This window comes from Phocoena phocoena, chromosome 1, assembly GCF_963924675.1.
Source record: "Phocoena phocoena chromosome 1, mPhoPho1.1, whole genome shotgun sequence".
NCBI classification, from domain to species: domain Eukaryota; kingdom Metazoa; phylum Chordata; class Mammalia; order Artiodactyla; family Phocoenidae; genus Phocoena; species Phocoena phocoena.
This window is the reverse complement of record NC_089219.1, coordinates 172,441,141-172,467,754: the sequence shown is the minus strand read 5'-3', so window position 1 is coordinate 172,467,754 and position 26,614 is coordinate 172,441,141. Positions and strand designations below refer to the sequence as shown.

Here is a 26,614-nt window from a genome sequence, read left to right as displayed (position 1 = left end):
AGGTTTTTCTCTTTTAAAACAGTAATTTTCAAAGAACAGTCTTTTGACATTCCTTCAGAAAAACACTTACGTTGCAAGTGTTCACATTATGACAGCATCTAACTTTTTCCCTAAATTAATTGATATTTTACTGATGATTTCTTAAAAGTTGTATATCTGTGATGATTAGTTTAATGTGTCAACTTGGGTAGGTTATGTTGTCCACTTGCTTAGTCAAAGACTAGTCTAGACGTTGCTGTGAAGGTATTTTTTAAATGGGATTAATATTTATAATCAGTTGACTTTAAGCAAAGCAGATTACCCTCCATAATGTGGGTGGGCCTCATCCAATAATTCGAAGGCCTTAAGAGCAAAGACTGAGTGTTCCCAAATGAGAAGGAATTCTGCCTCTAAACTGCATCATAAAAATTCTGCCTGAGGTTCCGGCCTGCCGGATTTTAAACTCAAGACGGCAACATGAACCCTTCCTTGGGTCTCCCACCTGCTGATCTGCCCTACAGATTTCAAACTTGCCCACAATCACCTGAGCCAATTCCTTAAAATAAAAATGTATCCTCCTCTCTCTCTCCACCCCTGCCCCCTCTCTCTCCCTCCCTCCTTCCCTCCCTCCCTCATTCATTTTCTCTCTTTTTCTCACCCTAATACAAGGAGGGCCTCAAATGGAGTATAAGATACATTTAGATTTCTCTGCATATATCTGGCCAAGCGGGTAGCCAGCACTCCATGAGAACATTCCCAGCACTAGAGGTGGGTTTGGCAGTCATGGAAAGAGGGAGCAAATGTGCGTGTACTATGGATTCAGATATATCAGAGAATTCAGAACAGCTCATGTGATGGCCCAACAGAAGTCTGTCTGTATTGAAAACTGGGAAACATTCTGAAGAATTTACCATTAAAGAAGAGGCTGGGCATGCTTTGGTTCTCAGAAGAGAGAGAGCATTTTAAGAAGAGCCTTGTGTTTGTTTACTCAGATGTCTTCCAGGTGAGAGTAAAAGCAAAAAGACCTATTTTGCTAAACTTTTTAAGATACTGGAATGCATTCAGTATTCCTTTAGGACTCAAGAAAGAGTAATGCAAGGAAGCAAGCCATTCTTTTACCACCACTTTGGTACCAGGAGGATGGAGAACTTCAGCAAAGTACAGTAGTAGAGGGGTATAGGATCCAGCCGGGACAGCCCAACCTGGAAGAGCAATCCTAGTGCCCACCTGGCCTGGGGGAATTTAAGGTGGTCCCTGATGGGAAACTACCCGCCCTGGCATAGCAGTGGGAGGGACTCAGGTGCCTGGTAGAAGAGCAGTGGAAGAGTAGCAGTGTTCCTGGTGCCTGGATATGGGCATATGGGATATCTAGATCAGGGCCATGGAAATGTCTAATGGAGTTACTATGGCACTTGACCAACTGGTGTCAGGCTTGATCCTAAGGGCATGTGAGAAAATCCATATGGCTCCATAAAAACGCATGCGGATTACTTTGCAGGAGGCAGAGATCATCTACCAGAGGTGAGGGCAATGAAAAAATGAAATATGAGTCTTAGAACTAATGAGAATTATTTGTATATTCAGGTTAATGAGATCTGTGAAAATCTGAGCTAAATCTATCTATCTACCTATGTATCCATCCATCCATCCAATCATCCATTAATCTATATCCACTTCAGAGTATACTCAATGGGTGCTCACTGTGTCAAACCTTGTGCTTTGGGAATCTTTATGTTTCTTAGATGGACAATGTCTTTAGAGCATGGATTCAGGAGAGGAAAGTGAAAAATGGTACAGTTTACAGGTGATAAAAGACAGGAGAAATGGATCCCTTTCCTTCTTTTATATAACCCCCAAACAACCTTCTCCCCTTTTCCTCTCAAAGACTGTTCAAAACAAACGAAAAACCAAACCAACCAACCAACCAAACAAACAAACAAACAAAACCAGGTTAAGACATGGTTATTGACCTTGAGGAGAGAAAATAACAAAACCTTATTTGGGTAATGAGATAGATAGACAGACAGACAGACAGATACAACTTAACCGTATTTTATAAAAGTTAGAAAATATGATATAGTGATACAGATGCAAGGCAATATACCTGAATCCAGGATGGCTGGGCTATACCTAATATACCAAAAACATACGTTAGTATTACATTTACATGTTAATCATTTAAAACAATACCTGACATAGAATAGTATTTATTTGATAATTAGAAATAATGTTAATAAACATGATTATGTCCTTATTTATATAATTTGCATTTTCCTAGTTTTTTTCATTGAACTAGTTATTTACATTTTGGGGGTAATTGTATGTATTCACACATTAAAAAATTAAACTAGTACACTGCAAAAGAGTACAACATGAAAAGCGAAATCTCCCTCACATTTCCAATTCATAGTACTTAAAATTTTAAACACTGGGATAGGAGACTTTGGAACAAACCAAAATTGTTATGGTGGATTTCACAGATAAAGCTGGTATTAACTGTACCTGAGTTTGGTTAATAATCATCTGATCAATTTCTTTTTTTTTGTTTGTTTTCTTTGATATAGTTGCTATTGTGTAAAGCTAAAACCCATTACAAAAGCAGGGAGGCAAAACTTGGAATACTATTGGATGCATCATGGTGCAAGGAAACAAAAAATAGACAGAAAAGAAATCAGCAAAGACTTGGGTTTGAGTTTACAGTCTTGATTTGTATAAATATGAGTGAATCACTGAAGTTTTGGCTTTATAGTATATTTTTGTAACATCTCTACCTACAATTATTTAAAAGATACAATAAGACAAATAGCCACAAAAGCATTTTATAAAGGACAATGCATTACACAGGTAAGACCAAACAGTTTTAAACCATCAACAACAGCAGAGGCTAACAGATTCTTTTAATTTAAATGCACTTCCACTAACTAACTAATGCTCATATATACTGCAAATAATGTACTTTAAAAATGTTTATCCTGTAGTTATCTAAAGGTCAGATAAAAATTTTCAGCTAAATCTAAAACATATAGTCAATTTTGGGGAAAGAAAGTATATTTATATGACAATATACACCTTCAGAAATAGCTTTTGTGTCATTTCTTTATTCATTCCATAAATTTTTGTCGTACATCACCTGCTATGTGCATCTACTATGTGTTTTATATGCTGAGAAACAGCAGATAAGATGTGTATAAGATATTTTCAGATAGCTCTTCTGAGCTACACATTGCTTTGGGTTATGTTTTTCAAACCTCAAAGATGCTGTGATTTTTCTGGTGTAGATATTCATTATATACCCGTGATTCCAAACCACTTTTTTATTGCTTCAATAAATTACAATATAAAACGGTAAGTGATTTGAGAAGAATATTTGTGCAAAATTATAAATGATAGTGTCTCTCTTGCGATGAAGACAGATACTTATAAGAGGAACTAATTTAGGGAAGAACTAAAATTCCACTGATTAATAACAAACTACAATGAGGATATTAGCACCAAAACACTTATAGACACAAAATTGAAGATAATGTATTAGCATTAATATTTTACTATTAATTCCCAAATGCTCACATTTTCAGGCTCTTAATTTTTCATATTACACAGTAAATCACATATAAAAATTAATTATGAGAGTATTGATAAAATGTAAATCCAGGTATTTGTTTACTCATGCTACTATACCCATCAGACAAAGGGAAAAAATAAATTACTATGTACCTGCTTAATTTTTCTTAGAGCCATCACCTCCTTGTCTCTTTATTTTGGTGAACAGCTTCGCTATTACTGAAATTATAATGAACTTTTCTTAGACTTTTCGTGATAGTAATTTTACAAGATTTCTATTTCCTTAATTACGCTCTGAAATGTTCCTTAAGTATCTTGATTTTACGTTTGGTTAATGTTAGTATCTATGAGCTAATTTTATTTTCAGCACATCTTTTAAAATAGTCTAGCTCTTTAAAATGATAGATCAGAATACTGTTGTCATTAAAACAAAATAATGGAATAAATGAGAAAGCCAAAGTTCAATTTTTATAAAATGTTTTTTCAGAGGAAGAATTCGATAGATGCTGAATTTGTGGAATGTCTACTCAAAAGTTTGTGGTAGTTCAGTTTACACTAAAAGTATGTAGTTTTATGAAAAACATTGATTTATATTTTAAAAACCAAGCTTAATTTTTTTTTTTTTTTGCGGTACACAGGCCTCTCACTGTTGTGGCCTCTCCCGTTGCAGAGCACAGGCTCCGGACGCGCAGGCTCAGCGGCCATGGCTCACGGGCCCAGCCGCTCCGTGGCATGTGGGATCTTCCCGGATCGGGGCACGAACCTGTGTCCCCTGCATCGGCAGGTGGACTCTCAACCACTGCGCCACCAGGGAAGCCCCCAAGCTTAATTTTATAGCAGTGATTCGGCTGCAAGGGAGCTCTCTTAAAATTATCTATATACTCTTTTCAACACCCCGAGTTCCAACCTAATAAAATTTATAACAAGCATCCTCTTGATTTTTGCGTAATAGAGCTACACAAGTGGCAGAAAGTGACTTTCTAATCTCCCCACATGAAATAGATATCCAAATATTTGCATATTTGGTAGTATATCCCTAGGAGGTGCTAGACTTGTACACATTTCCACAGTAGGGTGGAGAAAAAGTAGAGAGGGGAGTACAAGGATATCAACTTTGCAAAACAGTCTTTAAAAGTTGGGATATATGAGACGAACTTCCCTAAGCTATTGGAATTATTTTTTGGCAATTTTTTTCCTACGGTTCTAGGTTTGAATGCAACTGGGAAGTACAGGAAACACAGGGATGGGATTTTTAGTCAAGCAAGCAGGATGCCTTTGTTGAAGTCATAGGTCATTTACTGACACTCATATGAAGTTTCACACTCATAGTAAAACAACAATTTTATGTTTAAAATATATATCCGTCTTTTGTTGTGATTACATGGAACTGAATTGCATAACTACTTCAAAGGTTTAAAATGATGGATTTTTACATCCTCTAATATAAGCAAATGAGTCGTATTTATAGCCATGGGATGGCACCTCTCAGAGGTTTTGCACAACTTGTGTACTTATGAGCTTTGCATAGTCTGTGTAGTTGTGTGATACAGTGAAAGAAGAAGCAAATATTTACCCAATGGATGTCAAGCACTGGGGTCATGTGTCACTTCTCTGATACCAATCAGCTTGTCTGGCTGTCAGTTTCAGATAAATTAGTCTGTCTCTGAACAGCCCTCTGAATACCAGTCTGGTATCCTGACACATTGTCTGCATAATCATATCTAGTTTTCATATAAATGAAAAAATTGATTTCTTCACCCTGAAAACAATGTTTATTGTTCATTTACTATATGTTGATAGCCTCCCATGTCTTCAGGATAGAACATGAAAGATAGAGTTCCAGCACTCACAATCTAGTGAGAAAGACAACTAAGTCAACCAATAACTCCAGCAGAGTAGGAGAAATGATATGAGAGACGGGAACCCAGAGAGGAAAACTGTACGTTACATGTCTATATGTGCCAGGTCAGTCCTTAGTCAAACACTATTTTGTTGTCTGGGTCTTTTGCATAAATGGATGAATGAATGAATAAATGAATGAAAGAACCACAAATCAACAGCCTTGAAAATATTTTGTTCTAATATTCTTTAGGTTTTACTTCCCAAAAAAAAGAAGGAAGGAAGGAAGGGAGGAAGGAGTGAGGGAGGAAGGAATAGATATTTGTCTGTTTAATTTTAACTACCTTGGTGTGCAGTTGTAATACAATCATTGCAAAGTATACGTACTGTTATGGGCTGAATGACATCCCTCCAAAATTCATACATTGTCTCCCTAACCTCAGTAGCTCAGAATGTGAATACATTTGGATACAGGGTCTTTAAAGAGGTGATTACATTAAAATGAAGCTGTTAGTGTGGGTCCTAATCCAATTTGACCAGTGTTTTCATAAGAAGAGGAATGTTGGACACAAAGACACCAGGGATATATGTGTAGAGAGAAAAGACATGTGAGGACATAGCCAGAAGGTGGCCATCTGCAAGCCAAGAAGAGAGGCCTCAGGAGAAACCAAACCTGCTGACACCTTGATCTTGGACTTCTAGCCTCCAGCACTGTGAGAAAATAAGTTCCTGTTATTTAAGCCACCCAGTCTGATATTTTGTCATGGCAGCTCTAGCGAACTACCATTTCTGTGAGTGGGTTAAAAGGATATATTATTCTTTCATGACCATAGTTAACTGAAGCAGGAATGACATGAGGTCACGCAGCAGGACAGTCATAAAAATCCCGGTTTACATCGCGTAACTTTTCATTACTGACTTTGAAGAAATGGCCCCTCTCTTATCAATACTACACTCTGCAGACCTATATTTTCTACATTTATCTCCTCAATCCATGAGTCCCCAAAATTAGTTCCCATTTAACATAAGTAGGCTTGCTTTAAACTTTAAAAACTAAAGCTAACATCTGATGACACATTTTAATTGACATGCTGTCTTTAAGAATACATTGATGATGTGATAAAGATATGAATGTTGTATTAATATTTTGACACCACTGAATATTATTAATAATGTAAGAGAATTTCCCATCATTCTCTTACTTTAAACTTAGCTAGCTGAGATTTGTGAGCTGGGAGTCAGAAAGTTACAGCACCAAAATTTTAGTCCTAGCTTTGTCATTAACTAGCTTTATGATTCCAGGCAAATCAATTCAGTTTTCAGAATCTCTATTTTCTCATCTGCCAAATGGGAATAAAACTTTAACCTTTATACATCATCAGGTAATTGAAAAGGCTCATAGAAACTGGTACATACAAAAATATTTTGAAAATATAAACTATCAAGAAAAATATCAGGAAAAATTTATCTGTTCTTGGGATGAGGAAAATCTATCTAGTTTTCTTATCTAAGGAAGAAACTATGAAGGAAGGTATTTCTAGATTTTACTACAAGTTCAAGCAAAAATGACTTCATTGAAAAACCACCATAAATGAGGTTAAAAAAATATGAATGATAAAAATACAAAAAAAAAAAGAATTATAGTGCCATGAAAATGGTAAGCACACTTAATGTATGTTAAAAATATTTACAAAATATGAAGAAGAATCTTTAACTTTAAAGCAACGCACAAAACATTTGAGGAATCAATTGTAAGAAATTAGAAATGCACACATACAAAATGTTACATAAAAGGATGTTGAAATTGCAGTGTTGTTTACAATAGAGAAAAATTAGAAATAATCCAAATATTGTAATGATTTACTTAAATACATTGTGAAATATGTAAAAATACTGTGCAGTCATTGAAAGCATAATTTAGAAAAGAATTTAGTAATTTGGTATTATGATCACTATGTATTATAGTGGTAAAAGACTATAAAACAGTCTGACCCAAAGATATGTGTATATATGTGCATTAACAAAACAAGATTAGAAGATAGCAAATATATAAGTCAAAATGTAATTAGTCATTGTCTCTGGTAGGTGAAATTGTGGGCAAATTTTCTTTTACATTTTTTTCCAAAATTTTTTTTAGTATTTATAATTTACCATTTTGTAATTATTTTATTTTTGTATTATACTTAATTTTGAATGTTATCCATTCATATATATGCATGATACAAAATCTAAAAGATGGAAAATAGCTTATATCAAAATTGTCTCCCTCTACTCGTTTCCCAATTATCCACTTCCTTCCAGGAGCTTAGCAATTATTACACATCTATGTGTACCTCCAGAGGTAGTCTAAATATATAATCAAATATACAAATGTTTGTATAGATATGCTTTTCTGCATGAGTATTTCACATTATACGTTGAAGAAGCTACCCTATTGGTAAAAATCTGCTCTTTCCATTAAATGACCATACAATATAACAGTGTACATATTATTATTAGCCATAACTTGTTTAACTAGTCTTCTATTGATGTTCATTAGGCTTTTCATGTATATTATATTGTGTTGCATTATGTTATGTTATATTACATTATATTATATTAGTATGTATGTCTGCATGTGGCTAGAAAAATCCGTAACCTTGGAACAATGTGGAGCATAATAAAATGTAAAAGTCTTCAAGATGTTTTGGAGACTACCTATTACTATGTTTTGATTACTTCTATTAGTGTTATATAGCCACTAGGTTTAAACTAGCTAACTGAAACCAAAGTTAAGGCAATGTATAACTGAGAACTTAAAGGTTCTGTGAAGTTTACCACTCTGTCTTCAGCAATTCTTTTAGTGCCAGAAAAAAGTAGGCGACATTTTAAAGTATATACATTGAATATACACGAATGGATGGAGATAGGGCATCTAAGCTTTTTAGACTTGAGCTACAAAACTGATAACACAGGTGTGATGCTCTGTTACTGGTACTAGGAGGGCTCTGAGATGTCCTATGCAGATGATAAAAATCAAGAAACGAATGGCCTTCCTTCAATACAAAAATGATAGAAAAATATTCTAAAAATTCACTTCTTATTTTGGAAAAAAAATCCATGCACTGACGGATTTGAGGGTCTCAAAAATGGGAGGAAATAGATCGACAAAATAGAGATTCAATTTTAAGAAAACAGACAGGACTTCACTGTTGGCGCAGTGGTTAGGAATCCACCTGCCAATGCATGAGACACTGGTTCGAGCCCTGGTCTGGGAAGATCCCACATGCCATGGAGCAACTAAGTCCCTGTGCCACAATTACTGAGCCTGAGCTCTAGAGCTCACGAGCCACAACTACTGAGCCTGCATGCCACAACTTCTGAAGCCCGTGCACCTAGAGCCCATGCTCTGCAACAAAAGAAGCCACCACAATGAGAAGCCCTTGCACCGCAACGAAGATTAGCTCCTGTTCACTGCAACTAGAGAAAGCCCATGCACAGCAAAAAAGACCCAATGCAGCCATAAATAAATAAACAAAGAAACAAAAAAACAAATAAATAAATAAAAATTAAAAAAAAAAAGAAAATAGAATTTTAGGGAAATTCTCAAAAGGAAGAACACAGGAAGACAGCAGAGCCGAATGATTTCCAAGGAGACAGACGTATTACTAACTGCATTCACACCAAAATTACTGGCAGTAAGATTCTAATATTTGTAAGTACAACAAATATCGGAGCCAAATTTTAGAGTTATTAAGAGTCAACGTTTCGGGTAGTGCTCAAGCTCATAATGATTTCCCCTGTGGCTGTTTTTTGTGTTTTTTTTTTTGTGGTATGTGGGCCTCTCACTGTTGTGGCCTCTCCCGCTGCGGAGCACAGGCTCTGGACGCGCATGCTCAGCGGCCATCGCTCACGGGCCCAGCCGCTCCGCGGCACGTGGGATCTTCCCAGACCAGGGAACTAACCCGTGTCCCCTGAATCGGCAGGCGGACTCTCAACCACTGTGCCACCAGGGAAGCCCTATGGCTGTATTTTTCTTTCTTCTCTTCTTCTAGTACCCATAGCCTGCCTCTTTGGTCCCAAAGTTGGACATAGGATCCAAGATGGAACAACCAGCATCCTTCCTCAGTATTTTTCAATCTGGTCAGGGAATTTCTCCAGGCATTATGGTATGAGCTCAGAGCCACTGCTGACTATGTTCTCTAGTCCATGGAGAAAGCCCACAGTTACAACAGGGAAAGAATCCCATTCCAGAAAGAAACCAAAATGAAATAGTTGGACTTCTATCATTTGCAATGGGAAGACTCAGGACTCAGGACTCAAGTATATACTTACTTTGTAAAACCAAGAATGAATAATAATCACTGTTTTTGAAACAGTCAAACATTTGCTGTGGATAAAATCAAATATATTGTAAAAGGCATTTCTTTTCCAATTTAAGATAGCTATCAAGCACTTAGGAGAATGAATAAAAGCATTTTCTTTCTAGTTGCATCACTGAGTCATTCTTTTACTAAGAGAAGTAACGTTAAGCTTTCCTGGGCATTAATTTTTTGTATCTGTGATACAAAGATACTATTTTGAAAATAATTTACAAAATTATTAAGGGAATTTTATCCTTTAGGGAACTGAAGCATTCATATAGACAGTGAAAAATATTGACGGAAGTACAATATGAGGAAAGAGTACTTTGAATTTAATTTCTGCCTCTTTTTTCTTAATATGTATTCAATACAACTAAATTCCCCTAATATCCCCGATGTCTGTGTACTGGGTACTTCTTTATAGCATTTACAGCTTTAGAGCTTTTAATCCCTCCTGGTCTCTATTTTTAGAGAAAGGACACCCTAATAATCTGAGAATGTAGTGTCTGTTAATAGAGGTATTCTCCCAGTTTGTTGAATTTTCTAAATCGGATAGAAAGACAAAGACTCTAAAGCTTATCCAGATGTGGTTTTATAATGATGTCACTAGGCTTTATTCCATAATCAGGCCCCTAAAAATATACAGTTTTAGCCTTTGTATCAGCAACAAGGTTAATGGAAATATGCACCAAGGATAAATACTTTAGCAGATTGTGTCATCAGGAAATAAACACCATTTAAAAGGATTTAAAATAAGTAGATTTTATTTTACACTGACTAATGCACAGAAATATAATACAATAGAGCTGTTAACAAATAAACTTAATGCTTTTCTCTTCTCCTCATCTTTTGCCATCTGTATTGTTAAGACCAATTAGCTTTTTGCATCTAAAGTTCTAAATTACTAGTTCCTTCACCTACTGAACGGAGACAATGGTTGCATAGGTTCAGCTGTGACTATTTCAGAGTAAAGTCATATTTCAATCATTTACTTTCTAAAATGGGTTAGCTCATCCTGTATCATTACTTCAATGGCTACAGCACCTCTGATGATCTGACTGCCACCTTGCCTCTCACTACTCTTGATCACTTACCCAGGGTGCTCAGTCATATTAAACTGTGGGCTATTTAATTTTCATGAGATGCACATTCACAGCTCTGTGTCACTGACTATTCCACTATGGTTCTTAGGTTTGCCTGTCCTTCAGCTCTGAAACACTACTCTAAAGCCTGCAAAAATTCACCTCCTCCATGCTACTTTATCTTCCTGATGAATTACCTCTTTCTTTGTTCTCACACCTGTTACAGAAAATACCACAGAGTGAACAGCTTCATGTTTAGTTGAGTGTGTTTCCATCAAAGCAATTGAACTGGGAATGTTTTGAGGGAAAGATGAAAATATCTTAATCACGTATGTAACATCCAACCTCCGATGTAGCAACTTGTACACGGCAGATGCTCAACTAATATTTCCTGAATTAAAATGAATATGTACTGTAGAGACATGCCTGCAAGGGATGTTTGGTATTAAGAGTCCTTATTATGATTTAACAATACTTGTATTATTTCTACAACTAAAAGCACGTGTTCATCGATCATTTGCTATTTCCACAAAAGCGTTGTGAGCATTAACCATTTTTTGCATGTATTATCACACATAATTCTCACACTAAGTCTCTGAAGTAGGTACTGTTATTTCCATTTCACCAGGAAAGTAAGGCTCAGCAAAGTCACACCTGCATGATTAGGCCTCTGAACTTTGCTGTAGGAATTCTAAGGATGACTCTCATTGACTCTCACACTTGTAGGAATTCCTCTCCCTTGAGTGGGGGTGGAAGCTGTGAATTTGGGGAGATACCACCCCCATGATTACCTCACCTTATATGGAAAAAAGAGATGATCCTGGTGTGCCCAATCTCATTATGAGCCCCTTTTAAAATCAGAGTTTCCTCCAAATGCTAATAGTGGAAGCCAGAGAGATTCAAAGCATGAAAGGGATTTTATGCAAGAGATGATCTGCATTACTGAGATGAAGGCAGCCAGGTGAGTGCGGCCTCTAGAAGTTAAAAGCAGCCCCAGGCTGACAGTCAACAAGGAAACAGCGACATCAGCCCTACCACTGCAAGGAACTGAATTCTGTCAACAACCTGAATGAGCCTGGAAGCAAATTCTTCCCCAGAGCCTCCAAAAGAGAGCCCAAGCTGCCCAACTCCTTGATCTTGGCCTTGTGAGACCCTAGTTAGAAACCCAGCTAAACCCACCCAAACTTCCTACTTACAGAACCATGAGCCAGCAAATGAGTTTTATCTTAGGCTGTCTACTGAATGTCCCTGTCAGTTAGGTGCTGCTGTGAGACTGAGTTATGGCCGTTAGGATGTGGGCAGAAGTGAAATATGTCACTCTCAGGTCTAGCCCACAAAATTCTCCAACTTATTATCCTTCATTCTCTTTCCTCACCTACTACAGCAATGGAGAGAACTCCAGAGCGTCCTTGGGATTCGTGTTAAAGATGGCAGAACCTTCATCTGCCTGTGTCCTCTAATGTGTAGAGCGAGGAAGCTCTAGCAACCAAACTCTTCGGCTGGTAAGTGAACAAGAAATAAATTTCTATTGTGTTTCTTCTATTAGAAACTAACGTGTGTGTGTGTGTGTGTGTGTGTGTGTGTTTACATCATCTAGGGTTATTCTAACTAATATAGAGAAGGTTTTATCTGATCTAAGAACTCAAGGAGAATGATCCAGACATATAAAGACCTGGAAAAAGAGAACTCCAGTCAGAGTAAGCAGCCAATTCAAAGGTCCGGAAAAATAAGAAGGCTTGCTGTATTTAAACAAACAAATGTAAACAGAAAGAAAACCGATGTAGCACTACAGATATAAATGGTAGTGGGAGAATGATCTGAAATAAGGCTAAGAAAGTAGATGAGAGCCAGATAAGTGTTGTAAGCCAAGAGAAAGACTTTGGATTTTATTTTAAGATTGGATGTGAACCTGCGGTACAACACAGAGAGCTCAGCTCTGTGACCACCTAGATGGGTGGGATGGGAAGGGGAGGTCTGAGAGGGAAGGGATATAGGTATACATATAGCTGATTCACTTCGCTGTACAGCAGAAGCTAACACAACGTTGTAAAGCAATTATACCCCAATAAAAAAATAATTAAAAAAATAAAGATTGGATGTGAGAGATGAAAGGAGTCCAAGATTCAATCCAGGTTTTTATTTCTGGCAAAAGGGTGAGGAACATTATTGTTAGTAACACTGATACTAATAGTGTTTATGTTCTCAGTAGTGTTTCTGAGATGGGAAGCTCAGGCAAAGGAATGCATTTTATGGGAGGTGGTAGATACAGTGAATTCAGTTTTCAGGAGTTGGAGTAAAACGCCTGGAGCAGGAGGGTCCGATATGTGGATAGAAAAAATGTCCATGGCTTAGGAAGAGTGTCTGAATTGGAGATGAGGACTGAGTCATCACAGAGACATTGTGCAGAGTATTCCAAGAACAGCCCTGAGATAAACCAACATTTGTGGGTGGAAGGAAAAGAAGAGGCTAACACACCAGAGCTTGAGCAATAAGAGGGAAACTGAGATGGTGGGTGTCACAGACATCAGGAGAAGAATGTTCTGGGATGGAAAAATGATCAACAATCTGTCCAAGTGTCATGAACTGTATGGCCTTCATGTTGGCCCTGAATTGGCTCTACAAGAATTTGGATAGCCCAGCAAGAATGGTTTCAATTGCGTGGTGAAGTCACTGTGGAGTCAATGGAGGGGGAGAGGGTTGCGCTTTGTTCCCCCCAAAGATATGTTCAAGTCCTAACCCCTGTACCTGTGAATGTGACCTTGTTTGGAAGTAAGGTCTTTGCAGATGTGATCAAGTTAAGAGGAAGCCATACTGGATTAGGGTGGACTCTAAATCCAACATGGCTGGTGTCCTCATAGGATAAGAAAAATCTGGACACAGGGAGGGCCCCGTGGAATGAGAGAGGCGGATACTGGAGTGAGACAGTGGCAAGCCACGGAATGTCACGGATTAGCCACTGAATAACACCAATTAGCCACAGAATGCCACCAACTGTAGTGACCACCAAAAGCTGGTGTGGGCTAGGAAGAAGCCTCCCTTAGAGTTCTCAAAGGGAGCAGAGCCCTGCTGACACCTTGATTTAGGACTTCTCGCCTCCAGACCATGAGAGAATAAATTTCTGTTGTTTTAGGCATCTGATTTGTGGTATTTTGTAATGGTAGCTCTAAGAAATACACAGGAGGTTAGGAGGCAAAGCAAGTGAGCCAGTGGAGGTAGGGAATGTGACCGTGAAGGTGAGAAAGGCAAGGCTGGGACCATAAGTGGGAGATGAAACTCAAAGCCTGTTTTTCCCATGTTTTTCCCTCCACATGTAAGAGTGTTGAGCCTATCAAATGCTGATGGAAGGAGTTAGTGCAGGAAGAGAGAGAAAGACACAGGAAAAGTAAGGCTGAAAGAGAGGTCCTCACAAAGGTAGGAGAAGATGATCTAGAGGGGGAATTAGTCCTCGACAGGGGAATGAACACTTCTTTGTTTCCTAAGAGAAGGAGGGAAACACTGGTTCTAATGTAGGAAATGTTCCATGACAGCAAACTGAGGAACCCCATCCAAGAGCTTCAATTTGAGGTGAAAAGCCGTCATCTGCTGAGATTCAGGGAGATCAGAGCTTGAAGAACTGTGGACAATGACTGAAGAACTGGCACTGGCAAATGTGAGACTAGGGAAATAAAGAAAGGTTGAGAGCAAGTATTTAGAAGCCAGTTGGAGATTGGAGAACACTAGCTATCAGAATGGCACCCATCTGTATGCTTAACCAATTCTCTTTGGCAGAGCTCAGGAAGCCCCAGTGTGGGTGTCAAAAACACAGACAAATATATTGATCTAGTTTTGGTGGGTTTTCACTTGAATATATTGTAATAATAATGGGGCAAGAAAGTCGAGAGAATTGAAAAGAAAACAATTCAAGCTCTATACTCTGGAGCTACCTCAGAAGGAAAAGAAAGACAGGGTCTAATAAAGCAAAGAGATGGAGGGGTTAAGAAACTGAGAGTTTCAAAGAAGAACCACAGATATGTTCAGTGTGAGTAAATGAGTGAAAGAGCTGGAAAACGGTTGTTTGTAGTGGAATAGTGGAATATGTGGATTTAATGTGTTAGACATGGAGCATTTCTAAGTGATGGCAACATCCAGAGTACCAAAATGAAAGCAATTAACTTAAGACTGCGATTAAGTTTCCTATAGATGAGAAGGTAAAGGATCTGAGAGGCTGAGTTGCCAAAGGATTGTTCCCATGACAGTTGAAACAGCACAGGATGCTGGCAGATTTGGGGTGGAGAATGAAGAAAGGGGAAAATCTAAGTGCTCAAGTCTTTACTGAATCAGGGAACAAGGGTAAGATGTTAGTAAAGATGATCAAAACAAAGAAAACTTCTACAGCCAAAGAGCATGGGTCTCATGGATCAATGAGTATTAAAGGAAGGTAGAAAAGCTGGGATGATGTTTGGTAGGAGAAGCAGAGGATGCCGACCCTGTCCCCTTGATTTCTGCATTACATGGGACATCAAAGACTGATTCACACCTACTTAAAATGGCTGAAGAAGAAATTTCTAGCTTTAGGGGAGGGTCAGTTTTCATTTATTTCAAGAAGATATAATAAATATAACATGAAGAGTATGAAGCCTTCTCTAACCGTTTCCCACTGAAATAGAATCTCCATGAGGGCAGGGCCTTTGCATCTTTTGTTATCTATTGGATCTTCAATGCTTAGAAAAGTATTGAGTGTCTACATAGTGTCTACAGAGTAATATTCACAATAATATTCAATAATATTCAACTAATGAATATTATTATGAATATTACTCAATAATATTGAGTAAATAAATGTCCATTCCAGATAAAAGTGATTATCTCCTTTCTAAATAATTTTTATTACTGACATGGGATATATCAGTTTCTAAACTGATTTTGAACAGATGCCTTATATTTTCTAATATTTTTTAGGTATTTGAGGAAAGTTTTATAATGCTATTAATCACAGCATCAAATAAATAGAACAGAATTACAGGATGAATTGTGTACTGTCAAAATTCATATGTTGAAATCCTAGCCCCCAGTGTTTGAGAACATGACCTTATTTGGAAATAAGGTCATACTGAGTGAAGTAAGTCAGACAGAGGAAGAGAAATATCGTATGATATTCCGCTTATATGAGGAATCTAAAAAAAGATATAAGTGAACTTATTTACAAAACAGAAACAGACTCACAGACTTTGAGAACAAACTTATGATTACCGGGGGGAAGGGTGGTGGAGAGGGGTAGTTAGGGAGTTTGGGATTGACATGTACACACTGCTATATTTAAAATGGATAAACAGGAGATTTGTTCAAGATGGCAGAGTAGAAAGATGTGCGCTCACTCACTCTTGAGAGAGCACTGGAATCACAACTAACTGTTGAACAATCATCGAGAGGAAGACACTGGAACTCACCAGAAAATATATCCCACATCCAAAGGCAAAGGAGAAGTCGCAATGAGATGGTAGGAGGGGGCACAATCACAATAATTATACCACAGAAGTCCACCCACTGGAATGAAGCTTCTGAGCTCCACATCAGGCTTCCCAACGTGGGGGTCCAGCAACGGGAGGAGGAATTCCCAGAGAATCAGACTGTGAAGACTAGTTGGGATTTGATTGCATGACTTGGACAGGACTGGGGGAAACAGAGACTCCACTCTTGGAGGGCACACACAAAGTAGTGTGTGCATCAGGACTCAGGGGGAAGGAGCAGTAACCCCAGAGGAGACAGAACCAGACCTACGTGCTAGTGTCGGAGAGTCTCCTGCAGAGGAGGGGGGCAGCTGTGGCTCACCAGGGGGACAAGAACACTGGCAGCAGAAGTCCTGGGAAGTACTCCTTGGCATGAGCCCTCTCAGAGTCCACCAAAGAGCCTGCAGGCTCCAGTGCCGGGTCGCCTCAAGCCAAACAACCAACAAGGAGGGAACTCAGCCCCACCCATTATCAGACAAGTGGATTAAAGATTCGCTGAGCTCTTCCCACCAGAGCAACATCCAGCTCTACCCACCACCAGTCCTTCCCACCAGGAAGCTTGCACAAGCATCTTAGAGAGCTCATCCACCAGAGGGCAGACAGCAGAAGAATGCAGAATTACAGTCCTGCAGCCTGTGGAAAGAAAACCACATTCACAGAAAGAAAGACAAAATGAAAAGACAGAGGACTGTGTAGCAGATGAAGGAACAAGATAAAATCCCAGAAAAGCAACTAAATGAAGTAGATAGGCAACCTTCCAGAAAAAAGAATTCAGAATAATGATAGTGAAGATGATCCAGGACCTTGGAAAAATAATGGAGGCAAAGATTGAGAAGATGCAAGACACGTTTAACGAAGACCTAGAAGAATTAAAGAACACACAAACATAGATGAACAATACAATAACTGAAATGAAAAATACACTAGAAGGAATCCAAAGCAGAGTAACTGAGGCATAAGGATAGATAAGTGACCTGGAAGACAGAATGGTGGAATTCATTGCCATGGAACAGAATAAAGAAAAAAGAATGAAAAGAAATGAAGACAGCCTAAGAGTCCTCTGGGACAACATTAAACACACCAAGGTTCACATTATAGGGGTCCCAGAAGGAGAAGAGAGAGAGAAAGGACCCAAGAAAATATCTGAAGAGATTATAGTTGAAAACTTCCCTCACATGGGAAAGGAAATAGCCACCCAAGTCGAGGAAGCACAGAGAGTCCCAGGCAGGTTAAACCCAAGGAGAAACATGCTGAGACACATAGTAAACAAATTGACAAAAATTAAAGACAAAGAAAAATTATTGAAATCAACAAGGGAAAAACAAAAAAATAACATAAAAGGGAACTCCCATAAGGTTAACAGCTGATTTCTCAGTAGAAACTCTACAAGCCAGGAAAGAGTGGCACAATATATTTAAAGTGATGAAAGGGAAGAACCTACGACCAAGATTACTCTACCCAGCAAGGATCTCATTCAGATTCGATGGAGAAATCAAAAGCTTTACAGACAAGCAAAAGCTAAGAGAATTCAGCACCACCAAACCAGCTCTACAACAAATGCTAAAGGAACTTCTCTGAGTGGGAAACACAAGAGAAGAAAAGGACCTACAAAAACAAACCCAAAACAATTAAGAAAATGGTAATAGGAACATACGTAATGACAATTACCTTAAATATGAAAGGATTAAATGCTCCAGCCAAAAGACACAGGCTTGCTCAATGGATACAAAAACAAAACCCATCTATGTGCAGTCTACAAGAGACCCACTTCAGACCTAGGGACACATACAGACTGAAAGTGAGGGGATGGAACAAGATATTCCATGCAAATGGAAATCAAGAGAAAGCTGGAGTAGCAATACTCATATCAGATAAAATAGACTTTAAAATAAAGAATATTACAAGAGACAAGGAAGGACACTACATAATGATCAAGGGATCAATCCAAGAAGAAGATATAACAATTATAAATATATATGCACCCAACATAGGAGCACCTCAATACATAAGGCAACTGTTACCAGCTATAAAAGAGGAAATCGACAGTAACACAGTAACAGTTGGGGTCTTTAGCACCTCACTTACACCAATGGACAGCTCATCCAGGCAGAAAAGTAATAAGGAAACACAAGCTTTAAATGACACAATAGACCAGATAGTTTTAATTGATATTTATAGGACATTCTATCCTAAAACAGCAGATCACACTCTCTTCTCAAGTGCACACAGAACATTCTCTAGGATAGATTACATCTTGGGTCACAAATCAAGCCTTGGTAAATTTAAGAAAACTGAAATCATATCAAGCATCTTTTCTGACCACAATTCTATGAGATTAGAAAAAAATTACGGGGAAAAAAAGTAAAAATCACAAACACATGGATGCTAAACAATACATTACTAAATAACGAATATGTGACTGAAGAAATCAAAGAGGACATAAAAAAAAATACCTAGAGACAAATGACAACGAAGACACGATGATCCAAAACATATGGGATGCAGCAAAAGCAGTTCTAAGAGGGAAATTTGTAGCAATACAATCCTACCTCAAGAAACAAGAAAAATCTCAAATAAACAATCTAAACTTACACCTAAAGGAACTAGAGAATGAAGAACAAACAAAACCCAAAGTGAGTAGAAGGGAAGAAATAATAAAGATCAGAGCAGAAATGAATGAAATAGAAACAAAGAAAACAACAGCAAAGATGAATAAAACTAAAAGCTGGTTGTTTGAGAAGATAAACAAGATTAATGAACCTTTAGCCAGATTCACCAAGAAAAAGAGGGAGAGGACTCAAATCAATAAAATTAGAAACGAAAAAGGAGAAGTTACAAGGGACACTGCAGAAATACAAAGCATTCTAAGAGACTGCTACAAGCAACTCTATGTCAATAAATTGGACAACCTGGAAGAAATGGACAAATTCTTAGAAAGGTATAGCCTTCCAAGACTGAACCAGGAAGAAAGAGGAAATATGAACAGGCCAATCACAAGTAATGAAAATGAAACTGTGGTTAAAAATCTTCCAACAAACAAAAGTCCAGGACCAGACGGCTTCACAGGTGAATTCTATCAAACATTTGACAAGAGCTAACACTCATTCTTCTCAAACGCTTCCAAAAATCGCAGAGGAAGGAACACTCCTAAATTCATTCTCCAAGGCCACCATCACCCCGACACCAAAACCAGACAAAGATACTACAAAAAAAAAGAAAATTACAGACCAATATCACTGATAAATATAGATGCAAAAATCCTCTATAAAATACTAGCAAAGAGATTCCAACAACACATTAAAATGATCATACACCATGATCAAGTGGGATTTATCCCAGGGATGCAAGGATTCTTCAATATATGCAAATCAATGTGATAAACCATATTAACAAACTGAAGAAAAGCCATGCGATGATCTCAATAGATGCATAAAAAGCTTTTGACAAAATTCACCACCCATTTATGATAAAAACTCTCCAGAAAGTGGGCATAGAGAGAACGTACCTCAACATAATAAAGGCCATATATGACAAACCCACAGCCAACATCATTCTCAATGGTGAAAAACTGAAAGCATTTCCTCTAAGATCCGGAAAAAGACAAGGATGTCCACTCTCACCACTATTATTCAACACAGTTTTGGAAGTCCTAGCCATGGCAAACAGAGAAGAAAAAAGAAATAAAAGGAATACAAATTGGAAAAGAAGAAGTAAAACTGTCAGTCTTTGCAGATGACATGATACTATACATAGAGAATCCTAAAGATGCCACCAGAAAACTACTAGAGCTAATCAGTGAATCTGGTAAAGTTGCAGGATACAAAATTAGTACACAGAAATCTCTTGCATTCCTATACACTAACAATGAAAAATCAGAAAGAGAAATTAAGGAAACAATCCCATTCACCACTGCAACATAAAGAATAAAATATCTAGGAATAAACCTACCTAAGGAGGTAAAAGACCTGTACTCAGAAAAGTATAAGACACTGATGAAAGAAATCAAAGATGACACAAACAGATGGAGAGATATACCATGTTCTTGGATTAGAAGAATCAATATTGTGAAAATGACTCTACTACCCAAAGCAGTCTTCAGATTCAATGCAATCCCTATCAAATTACCAATAGCATTTTTTTACAGAACTAGAAAAAAAATCTTAAAATTTGTATGGAAACACAAAAGACCCCAAATAGCCAAAGCAATCTTGAGGGGGAAAAAAAAAAATGGAGCTGGAGGAATCAGACTCCCTGACTTCCAACTATACTACAAAGTTACAGTAAACAAGATAGTAGAGTACTGGCACAAAAACAGAAATACAGATCAATGGAACAGGATAGAAAGCCCAGAGATAAACCCATGCACGTATGATCAACTAATCTATGACAAAGGAAGCAAGGATATATGATGGAGAAAAGACAGCCTCCTCAATAAGTGGTGCTGGGAAAACTGGACAGCTACATGTAAAAGAATGAAATTAGAACACTCCCTAACACCATACACAAAAATAAACTCAAAACAGATTAAAGATCTAAATAAAATCAAAACGGATTAAAGACACTATAAAACTCTTAGAGGAAAACATAGGAAGAACACTCTTTGACATAAACCACAGCAAGATTTCTTTGACCCACCTCCCAGAGTAATGGAAATAAAAACAAAAATAAACAAATGGGACCTAATGAAACTTAAAAGCTTTTGCACAGCAAAGGATACTATAAACAAGACGAAAAGAGAACCCTCAGAACGGGAGAATAATTTGCAAATGAATCAAAGGACAAAGGATTAATCTCCAAAATATATAAACAGCTTATGCAACTCAATATCACAAAAACAATCAACCCAATCAACAAATGGACAGAAGACCTAAATAGACATTTCTCCAAAGAAGACATACAGATGGTCAATAGTCCCATGAAAAGCTGCTCAACATCACTATTTACTAGTGAAATGCAGACCAAAACTACAATGAGGTATCACCTCACACTGGTTAGAATGGGCATCATCAGAAAATGTGCAAACAACAAATGCTGGAGAGGGTGTGGAGAAAAGGGAACCCTCTTGCACTGCTGGTGGGAATGTAAATTGATACAGCCACTATGGAGAACAATATGGAGGTTCCTTAAAAAACTAAAAATAGAATTACCATATGACCCAGCCATCCCACTACTGGGCATATACCCAGAGAAAACCATAATTCAAAAAGACACTTGCACCCCAATGTTCATTGCAGCACTATTTACAATAGCCAGGTCATGGAGGCAACCTAAATGCCCATCGACAGATGAATGGATAAAGAAGTGGTACATGTATACAACGGAATATTACTCAGCCATAAAATGGAACGAAACTGGATCATTTGTAGCACTGTGGACGGACCTAGAGACTGTCATACAGAGTGAAATAAGTCAGAAAGGGAAAAACAAATACCGTATATTAACGCATATATGTGGAATCTAGAAAAATGGTACAGATGAACCAGTTTGCAAGGCAGAAATAGAGACACAGATGTAGAGAACAAACGTATGGACACCAAGGGGGGAAAGCGGGGGTGGGGGGTGATGGTGGCATGAATTGGGAGATTGGGATTGACATATATACACTAATATGTATGAAATAGATAATAAGAACCTGCTGTATAAAAAAGTAAAATAAAATTCAAAAAAATAAAATACAATCGATAACCAACAAGGACCTACTGTATAGCACAGGGAACTCGGTTCAGTATTCTATAACAACCTAACTGGGAAAAGAATTTGAAAAAGAATAGACACATGTATATGTATAACTGAATCACTTTGTTGTACACCTGAAACTAACATCATTGTTAATCAACTATACTCCAACGTAAAAGTTAAAAAAAAAAAAAGATGAAGTCATCAGGGTGGGCCCTAATCCAATATGACTTGCGTTCTTATAAAAAGGGGAAATTTCCACACAGGCCGCACACAAGGAGAATGCCATGTGAAGAGGAAGGCAGAGATCAGGGAGATGCTTCTACAAGTCACAGAACACCAAAGATTGCCAGCAAACCACCAGAAGCTAGGGGAGAGGCATGACACAGATTCTCCCTTACGGCCCCTAGAAGGGACCAACCCTCACCAACACATTGATACGGAACTTCTAGCCTCTAGAACTGTGAGACAATCAATTTCTGTTGTTTAATCCACCCCGCGATACTCTGTTATAGCAGCCCTAGCAAATTTACACAAGTAGTTTAGCCAAAAAAGAATTAGCTACATATTGGATAATTAAAAGAAAAATTCTAGGAAGCTACAGGAACAGCCTACCTCATTAAAACTGTTTACCACATTTAGCATATTAATTACTTCTGAATTATGCATCGGTGTTTGTTGTCATTTACTTTAAAATATTAATTTACTGATTCTCAGTGTTCGTCAATTTAATTCATTTCAACTCAATCCAATAAGAGATTATTAGAGGCCAATTGGGTTCTTATTCCTAGGCTACCTACTATAGCGATCATGAACATAAATAACATGATAACTGTACTCAATGCACCTACACTCTTATTTGGAATCGAGATTTATTGCCTTTAAAATAAGTTAATACCGGAGCCTCTGCTCCGCAACGGGAGAGGCCACAACAGTGAGAGGCCCGCGTACTGTAAAATAAGTTAATATTGCAAGACAGAATGTATTCAAGTGACAAATTTGTAGGAAAATGATAATCTGTGGATCAAAGGAAGATGTGAAAATTGAGCTAGACCATCATATATGGGTAACATTTTAATGAGGGTAGATCGTGTTAGAGGTATGGAGAATACCACACTTGATACTGGCTAGAAGGAAATGAGTAAGGTGATCTACCTGATTAAATATCAAAGTAAAGAGTAGAGAGAACTGACAGATAAGTACTGATAGGTGAATGTAATCAGATTCCTGAAATATCCATTGTACCAATTATATATATTAAAATTGGGAAAAATACTACAAAAATGCAGATGATATCCAAACTGTAGTAAATTTAAAAGATAAAAAGACCCCTTCAAAAAAAGGAAAGTAAACACTAGAATCCCATTACTGGGAGATAAGCACTGTTAAGACTTTGGTGTATATCCCTAGACATACATATTCATATACGTACGTATTCACATCCATGTATACATACACATGTGTATACACATATATTTTACTAAAATAGATTCACATATTACGTGCTGTTGAAGTGTTTGTTTTTAACACATTTCCACATTATTAAATATTCTTCTACAGCATCCCGAGTTGTATGGCCACACAATATTCCATTAGTGGACACTTAGAAGTTTTCTGCTGGTGAACACAGGCCAGTGATTCCATGTGCTAAGTTCTAACTTCATAGATGAAGCTTCTCTATAGTTAGTTCCCAGTTCTGGACTTGGAGAAGGAGGTAGATGGTTCATTTTACAAATATTCCAATGGCTTTCTGGAAGGTAGCACTATAACAGCTGACACTGTCATAGCAACAGTTTGGAGGTCAGAGGGTTCAGGATATATGTGCAGGAATACAAAGGATTGTTCCACTGATTCACTCTCCCTCCTCCATTCTCCAAAAGAAACCAGTGAAGAAAGAACACACTGTCTGATTCCATTCATATTAAATACAAAACAGCAAAACAAACAAAAAAAATCTATGCTAAATGATCAGGAAAGCAGTCACCTGAGTCAAGAGATAAGACATGAGGGCAAAAACGGGGGGCCTCTAGGGTGCCAATAATGTTCTGTGTCTTGATCTGGGCACTGGTTCCATAGATGTGTTCAGTTTGAGCATATTCATCAAGCTGTATACTTAAGATATATTTTTGGTGTGAAGTTATCATTCAATTAAGAAGCTTTAAGAAATAAATTTAAAATAATGGCAGTTCTTAATGCTCAAAGTAGCAGGCAGGTTCTATTTGTAAAGCTCTCCATGGAAGTAAGCACTCATAAGTCAGACAGAGAAAGAGAAATATCATATGATATCGCTTATATGTGGAATCCAAAAAGAAATGATACAAATGAACGTCTTTACAAAACAGAAACGGACTCTCAGACTTAGAGAATGAACTTATGGTTCCCGGGCGGGGAGGGTAGAGGGAAGGGATACTCAGGGAGTTTGGGACTGACATGTACACACGGCTATATTTAAAAAGAATAACCAACAAGGACCTACGGTATAGCACAGGGAACTCTGCTCAATGTTATGTGGCAGTCTGGATGGGAGCGGGGGTCTGGGGGAGGATGGATACATGTAGATGCATGGCTGAGTCCCTTTGCTGTGCACCTGAAACTATCGCAACATTGTTAATCGGCTATACTCCAACATAAAATAATGTGTTTTTTTTAAAAGAAGACATCCCATCACCTTTTTCAGGATTTAACTCCACTACTTTTCTAACTGGATCTGATTTCCACTATTCCTCTGAAATTCCTTCAAATAGAGAGCCTTTTCCTACCATTTAAGAGTATATAATATTCATCAGCTAGGTTAACAGATCACAGGTAATATTTGGGTACAGACCTTAAAATATAAATTTAAACGTATTTAAGTTCTTCACATACTTGTGCATTGCAGAAGCATCTTAAAGTAAGAATGACACTTTGGTTGTATTGTTTACAACCACAACTGATATTTAAACATTCTGTACAAGTCATTTCACTTCACTTGACCCTTTGTTAGTAAGTGAACAGAGCTTTTTAAAGTAAAGCATCCATTGTTTATTAACCCAAGGACCAGGGCTGTGGCTAAATCTTAAGCAACTCTTCTGGAGTCTTTGATCACAGAGTTAGCAGCCTAGTAACTTGGCCTCTGAAGGCTTTCACTTCTTTCCATTATTTGGACTTTTTTCCTTGTATCCTCAGGTTTCTTAGACTTTGTATAATTTAACGCTGTATGTCAGTGACATCAAAAGGGCACAAAGTATGAATTAGTTTGTAATAGGGAGGCACCATCACTCATAGATGAGATCACTGCCTTCCCTGAAAACCGTCACATGCTCTGTCTTATTAATACTCTGCCTTATGGGTTAGAACACAAGCATGTTAACAGTATTCCCCTCAGTAACATTACTTCATGTAAGAAGAGTGATTTAGAATCACTGCATTGTGGTATTCAAAAATGCAAAATGAGGGCTTCCCTGGTGGCGCAGTGGTTGAGAGTCCGCCTGCCGATGCAGGGGACACGGGTTCGTGCCCCGGTGTGGGAGGATCCCACATGCCGCGGAGCGGCTGGGCCCGTGAGCCATGGCCACTGAGCCTGCGCGTCCGGAGCCTGTTGCTCCGCAACGGGAGAGGCCACAACAGTGAGAGGCCCGCGTACCGCAAAAAAAAAAAAAAAAAAAAATGCAAAATGAAAGAAAATATCAAGGTTAAAGTGAAGTTTTGTCTTGCTAAGAAAAGATGTTTTGTAAGCCATCAGTGTGAATGAATACAATTTAGCTCAAATTTGTAGTGTTGATAAGGTTTCTTATAATGCTTGGTTAGAAGTACCTAACCTTTGAACACTTTCTTTTATTGTGCCATAAGCAATACAGCTTCTTCTATCATAAATGTCTCATCGTAAGACTTAAGTGTTTGGAAGTTTCAAGATGAACATTTCTATTTTGCTGTTTATACATGGTTCTTTCTGACCTTGGCAAATAAGACCAAAAAAAAAAAGTTTTAGCACTTTTAGTGGTTAAAGATATAAATACTTACTATCTGACTTTACCAGAAATTCATCTGCTTTTCCTCTGTCTCTCTCTGCCTCTGCCTTTGTCTTTCTATCTGTCTGTCTCTCTCTCATACTCACACACACACACACACACACACACACACACACTCCTTATACCACTATTATCCTCGTCTTACTGGCTCAGTCTTAGTGATAGAATCTCAGGTCCTAATGGTGATGGGAAGATGCCACCAATGGTGCTAGAAATCAGTCACTCTTATTCAATCATAAGACTACTATAGATTTATGAGATAATACACTTGAAAATGTTCATGTTTTAAGGTTTGGTGTCAGATATAATTTTTAGGGAATCCTTTTTGACACATCCCCCTTTGAAATTTTCACATTCGTAAGCAGCAAAGGTATAGGTTGGGTTACTAAGAACCATTTACATAGTAAGAAAAGAGTTGTCCTGAGGGAACCCTATTCTTTCTTCACTGGTCAGCACAACTCACATAAACCTCCTTGTCATGCTCGTAGTATACTTCTTCAGGTTACCACCATCTTGCTATCCTTGCTTCCAAAAACTTTGTAGGCTTCTGTGAACTATCTCACGAACTTCTTAAAGATTGCCAGTTTCTAAGTAGGGTGCTCATTTAAAATGAGAATCATCTGGTTGGCTACAGTTTGGAT

General features: G+C 37.9%; 1 protein-coding gene across 1 annotated transcript in view; it reads right to left on the bottom strand.

Moving 5' to 3' along the window:
- Window positions 1–26,614, bottom strand: part of USH2A (usherin) — a 791,707-nt gene that overhangs the window by 425,638 nt on the left and 339,455 nt on the right. The gene's annotated exons all lie outside the window — the stretch shown is intronic.